The sequence below is a fragment of the Manacus vitellinus genome, unplaced genomic scaffold (genome assembly GCF_001715985.3).
Source record: "Manacus vitellinus isolate BGI_N305 unplaced genomic scaffold, ASM171598v3 scaffold_7_pilon, whole genome shotgun sequence".
Taxonomy (NCBI): Eukaryota; Metazoa; Chordata; class Aves; order Passeriformes; family Pipridae; genus Manacus; species Manacus vitellinus.
The window spans coordinates 9,994,017-10,000,808 of NW_021940813.1; positions in this window are offsets into that span (position 1 = coordinate 9,994,017).

Here is a 6,792-nt window from a genome sequence, read left to right on the forward strand (position 1 = left end):
TGCACCCTGCAAGCTTTACCCAGGTGGGTTGACTGTGGCTGGATGTCACTCCCCTTCTCAGCTGGACAGGGGAGAGAAAGTATAACAAAGGTTCATGAGTTGAGATGAGGACCAGAAGAGATCAGTCACCAAATACCTAAGAGCAAAACAGACTCAAATTGGGGATGTTAATTGAATTTATTACTAACAAAATCAGAGCAGGATAATGAGAAGTAAAGTAAATCTTAAAAACACCTTCCCCCTGCCCCTCCCTCCTTCCCAAGTTCTACCTCTTCCCCCTCCAGTGGCTCAGGGAGAGAGGGAATGAGAGTTACAGTCCGTTCATCACAGGTTGTTTCTGCCACTGCTCAGGGAGAGGAGTCCTTCCCCTGCTCTAGCATGGTGTCCCTGCCATGGGAGACAGTTCTCCATGAACTTCTCCACAGGTTGCAGGGGAATCTCAGCTCTGGCATCTGGAGCACCTCCTCCCCCTCCTTCTCCACTGACCTTGGTGTCTGCAGAGTTGTTCACATGTTCTCACTCTGCTCTTCTCTGGCTGCAATTACATCTAGGAAATAATATTTTTTTCCTTCCTAAATGTCATCCCAGAGGTGTTACTGTCATTCCTGATGAGCTCACCTTGGCCAGCAGGGGGTTCATCCTGGAGTCACCTGGCATTGGCTCTGCTGGATGTGGGGGAAGCTCCTGGCAGCTTCTTACACCTCTGTAACCCTTCCACTACCAAAACCTGGCCATGCAAACCCAATACACCGTAATACCAAGACACCATAATACTTCAAAAATTATTTTATTCAGTTCCATGAAGATTGGAGTTAAACTTTCTGTAGAATCAAGCCCAGACCTGTGTTGCACGAGGGAGTCCTAAAATATTTACCTTAAAAAGATTTTCCGAGCTTGACCTTACATGTGATACTAATGTAAAATAGTCATAAGTAAATATTCTCGTCAGGATGGAAGAGGCTAAAGGAACAAGCAGAGAAAGATGATGGTGGATACATTAGCAACAGCAAGATAAATATAATACAGAAAAGTAAAAAATGGGAAATTTATTTTTTTGTCCTTATCTTTAAGACTGCGAATTTATTCAAAACAGTGGAACAGATTTCCAAGAGAGATTGTGAAGGCTCTGTCTTTGGAGATACTCAAAACCCTACTAAACACAGCCTTGAGCAACTTGCTGTAGCTGACCCTGCTCTGAGCAGGAGGGTTGGATGAGACAATCTGCAGAAGGACCTTCCAACTTGAATAATTCTATGCTTTTTAAGCCAGTTTTTTCAACAAATGTAAAGTGCATAGAAAATTATAATGAACAGCAGGATGTCCTGTAAGCTCTTTGGTTCCAAGGACCTTTTATTCTATTTTTCATTCACATAGGGAATGGAAATTCAGAATACAGGGCACATTGCCCTCAGAGATTCAGCGTATCTAGTTGTCATGTTGTTGCAGGGAAAGACCTCCAGAAAACTGTAATGCCATTAAAAGGCAAATGGCTGGATGTTTTGCAATACCTGAATCTCAACTTCTCGACTGGCTGGCCATTTACCCTGTAAATGTATAATGTTTCACCTCAACCTTGTCTTTCTTTACCACTCAGGAGCCAGATACCAGCAGATTTTGAGTCATCGGAGTCATTTGAGTAATTTTGTTCTGATGAAGCCATCACCTAAATGTTGTCCCCAGCCACTCTGGTTTCCAATAGGCCACAGACAACCTGGTGTGATCAGAAACAGGGTGACTCCCATGGGTGCAGCTGCCAGGAAGGAAGCTGTGTTTGCAGCTGATATTCACAGCCCTTTCTGCTCCCCCAGCCCACAGAGGTGTCCAAGGGCAGAGCGCACTTGGAAGCTGCAGATACAGTAGGTGTGCTCGCACAACTTTGGAACAACACAGGTTAACTTGCAGGAATGTTTTTGTAACTTGCACCTTTTGAAGAGTTCAGTAGGCAAAGGGTAAAACTATATTGTAACCAATAAGATTTCTGGCCTTGATTAGTGGTTGGATTGTGTCAGTTTTGATACACCATAGACAGAATACAGCTTGTATATAAGTTTATAGCTTGTATATAAGTTTATAGCTCAGTTGTTCAGTCCTGTGAACAAAACTGTTGTGTTCCACCTCTAATTTTACCTGTGATCCACTGTTCCTTTATACTTTTCCCTAGAGTTTGTTTTGGTGTCACTCAGCAGTAGGTATCTCTTTCCTCACAAAGGCAAATGAAGCTGGTGGCTTTTGCTGAGTATCCTCTTAAAATTATACTGGAACTTAGCAGTCATAGTTCTGGAGATACCTGCTCATAATTCCATACTCGGACACTTAGTTATCCCATTGGCTATTACAATGTTGCCGTCAGGTTCCATCTAGGTGATAGTAAAAGGAGTTGGTGTGTCTGTCAAGTCATGAAAAACTGGTACAGCTGTAAGTCAGTGAGGCTGATAATCCATTCATCTCATTGACAATGTACTTGAGAATAAATTGTAAAAATTGGTAAAGAGCCATTTTCAGTCACAGTTCCTTCCTGTTTATCTTGTGTCTTATTTAGATCCTTTCTGAGGTATTGGCAACATCTGTAGCAAACACCAGTGTGCGGACTAAGGCTCCCAGATTTCTTGAGCTGAAGCTCCTGTTTTGTTAAGCCTGAGGTTATAAGAGGCTAAGTTGAGGGTTGTCAGCTTTATGATGCCTGGTTTAAAGGCCTTTGGGTAGAGATGTGTTTGCTTCTTGATCTACAATGAAATAGTTACTTTATCATCCAGTTACGTGATCCTGTTTTAGTAGCCACTCTTCAACCTTGATGAACCCATCAGGTGGCAGTGAAGGGTCATTTTGAGTTGATTCAAGGTTACTCCACTGTCCAGTAAACATACTGAGCCTGATGAAATGATCTTTTCGTATTCTTCCTATGCAGCCACAGTGATGAAGGGGAATTAGAGACTGGGTAGGAAAGAAAGTGAAGGGAGGTTGTTTTAATTTCTCCCAGAATAGTCCCCTGTTAATATATTCTCATGAAAATGCTTGAATAGTTTTTCTGTCTTCCAGCTTCTATTTGAAACTCATCTATAAAAAGGAAATACTGCCATCTTATCCAAGGATCTAATGTCTTCCATAACATTCTCTTTTAGTTGTTAATAGTATTGCACATGCACCAATGTTTACCCACAGTCATTGGACTAAAAAGGAAGGAGTGAGAAGGATTACCTAACAGTAGTAAAAGTGTTTACTTCATGACTGTAGTAGCTGCTGACTTTCATGCATGGTGTATTTGGGACAGTTACACTGAAAAGGAATCCTTGTAAAAATATGTCCCAAAGCGGAGGAAGTATGAGGGATAAGCAGTCGTTCTATTGATAGTTTAATCTGCAGGTCCAAATAGCCCTGGAGTCTTAAAAATGAGTGTAACAAAGGAAAAGCTGTCAGAACAAAGGTCTGTTAGACCTCATAATCTGTTTCTGGACACTAATCAGTAGGAAATGCCTAGTGAGAAGTAAAGCTATGGGGAAAATGTAGAGTGATACACACCTCAAAGTGCACTCCTGCTGGCCTTTGTCAGCAGAGGAGGTGGCTGGTTCATTTACAACAATAAATGTAGATCTAAAAAGGCTTAAGCCATTTCAGAAAGGGTGATATCAGCCAGGTCCCATTTGTCTAAGCCAGCCCATCATGTTAAAAGTCAGTCCTAATCAAAATAATGGAAAAGAAAACATGATTTCTTTGATAAGGAATAAAAGGGTAGTAATATAACCAGAACCAGTACATGTGGGTTAAGGAAAAAAGATCTTGGGAAACACACCAAACTTCATTGCTTGAGTAGGTGAGAAGGTTCAGCACAATTGTGTAGAGGGAGCAGACTTCGGTAACGTGCTTCATACTGCACACACCAAGTCTCCCTTAGTCTCCCAATATCATGTTAAATGGCTTAAAAGTTGATGGACTAACAGTTCTAAAGAAATACGTTAACATTGCAGAAATAACCAAACAGATTATTTGCAGAGTTGGAACCTCAGTTAAGGCCCAACAGTTCCATTGTGGTCTAGAAGTCATAATAGTGTTGCCACTGATTTTATTTGTGGCTGTGACAAAGTTGTTGGAGTGAGTACATGAGGAAAAGACAATAATGCAGAACCATCACACAGAGTGGATTACTTCATAAATTGAAAAATTTAAATAAGTTGTGTCTTAATGTGTCCAAATGCAGAATTATGTGGCTAGGGTTAATGAATGCAAGTAAGGTACCTAGAAGATACTCCTGAATCCTGGAAAGCAGAGACTTCAGAGAAGAATAAAGGGATGCAATGACAAGACACCTTAAAAAGAGCCTAGTATATGCATGGAGCAAAAAGGGGTAGTGCTGATTGGGGGTGCTCACAGTGGAGTAGATAGAAATAAGGTGAGTTTTTATCTGCTGGGTCCTGGTTTTTAAAGAGATCAAAAACTGGAGAGGCCATGAAGAAGTATAGAAGGATTCCAAGGCTTGAAAAATCTTTAGCTGCTTAATACCAACAAGAACAAAAAAATAGACATGAATCATATAGTGCTTTACTTGTAATGGGAATTCACTTTTGTCTAGAGAAAGACATAGCTGAAGTTGATAGCTGGTGTTTAAACAAGATGGATTCTATTAAAAAACTTAGACTTGACTTTCTAAATGGTAAAAGGTGATCAGCCACAAGCAAACCATAAGAGAGAGGATGGGTTCTCCTCCCCTCAATGCCTTCAGCTCCAGATTGGTTGGCTTTCTGGCATTTTTGCCCAAGTCCTTTGGTTCACAAAGGAGTGAGAGAAACTTAATGGCTTACACCCCAGAGAGGTTCATATTGGGTCATCTGTGGCAATTCTCCCCTGCCCTTTAGAAGTGGAAGGAGGTAGAGGTATCTAGAAGAATATAATTTCTTGAAGTCCTATTTTTTAGAATTCTGATGTTTTCTATCTAAGAACAGTTTCAAATAATTTCTTTTGCTCTGTCAAGACATGCCCAGGTCTAGTTGCAGTGTAATAGACTGTGTAATAGATTTTCTTGTCTCATTTGTAGTCTCTGTAGGGCTGTTCAGAATTTCTCAAGAATTGTCCAGACAGTAATTTGTGTTTGTAAGTTAAACTAGTGTAATTATCTGTACAAACCTGTGGAGACACTGAATTCTGCAGAGTCCTCTACTGTCTATGCTGCGGTGCTTGCTCTCAGCCAGCAGTGCCTGTTTTTCCCCTCTTTCCATTCTCAGATATTACAGAATTGATATTTCCAAATATTGCCAAGCCTTTTACTGGCAGATTGACAGCCTATTCCTGTTTGTTGTTGCTGACTGGTTTAGGGAGGGGTCTTTCTATGGCCACCACAAGAGTATTGCTCCCAAGTTGCCATCACTAGTCCTTCATTATCTCTTAGTAACCACTTGGTCCTTCACCAGAAATATCCCAGGCTAGATGGTCTCAAGGGTTTCCATGGAAACATCCAGTGAAGAGTGGGCTGTGACCCACAGAAGGAAATTGTTGGCTTCCAGCCCCTAAAAGGGGTCTGAGAAGGAGGTTCTTTACCTCCTCTCACTTGAGGCAAAAATCATGGTGAAAAAACAGTTGCTGGAACATCCCAACACAGTGCTGGTTATTGCTCTGTGACAGAGGCATGTGGCCATGCACAAAATCTCAGTGGGTGAAGCAGAACCCCTTGAAACTCCCTATGGAAAAATGATGACAAGTCATCTGGAATCAACAGGATGTTTTATCCACAGTATAAAGCATTACATCATATTATGGCCAAGGAACCAACATCATGAAATTAAGCAAAATCACAGCATAGGACAGGTGCAGTCAGACAAAAAGTACATGAGGTGCTCCAAGGTGTGAAGCAATGTCTTGGAATTCATAGTGGACAGGGGAATGAGAGATGTATATGATTAATCCTTGTGGGTAGGAGATCACAAGCCTATAAAACTGCCCAGGTCTCACTAGGTGTATGAGGCACCAAGGGGCAAGTGCTTTATAGCCTTGCATTCTTCTCCAAAGGCTTGGTTCATGGAATCACAGAATAGTTTGCATTGGAAGGGACCTTAAGAATCATCTAGTTCCAACCCCACTGCCGTGGGCAGGGACACCTTCCACTAGACCAGGTTGTTTGGCATTATTGGTGGCAGGCTGCACACAAGCAGAGGCTTCCCTGTTCTACATCCTTCTCTGTTAGTTATCTGCCTCAGTAAAGACAGGATAAAATCAGCACAGGACTCCAGGACAGTCACCTGCTGTATCCCCTTCTGCAACTAGAAGTCCTGAGTTTGCTGCAGGACCTGCTCCCACCTGGCGGTATCCTCATCACAGAGCTCAAGCACCAGCTACTGCTGCAGCTTGGTTTGCTGCCCATCACTGTCCCTTGGGAGGCTGTGGAAGGGCTTTGACCCATCCATCTGCACTTTTCCAATCACTGCTGGTCTTCAGGATGCTTCCTGAGAGACCTGAAGAGAGAACTGGCTTGGTGTTGGCAAGAAGCTTCTTACAGTTTCTGAGAAACAAGGCTTGGAAACATGACCTGGGCTGGAAAGAGGGCCAGGCTGCCACAGTGCCTGGCTTTTGGGAGTAGCACCTGGCCTGATGTCTGTCAGAACAAATGGCTGGGCCCCTGAGACGGGCACATTACAGCCCACACTAACACAGAGCACAAAGCCACCAACTTCAGCCCCTGGAGCTTAGGGGCAAAAGTGCCATAGTGCCTCATCTCCAAATCTAGGACAAACTTAACCCAAGTTGTGATGCTTGCTGAACTGCTCATGGATCCAAGCAGCCAAAATGCTTGGGAGCCAAAGGCCTGAG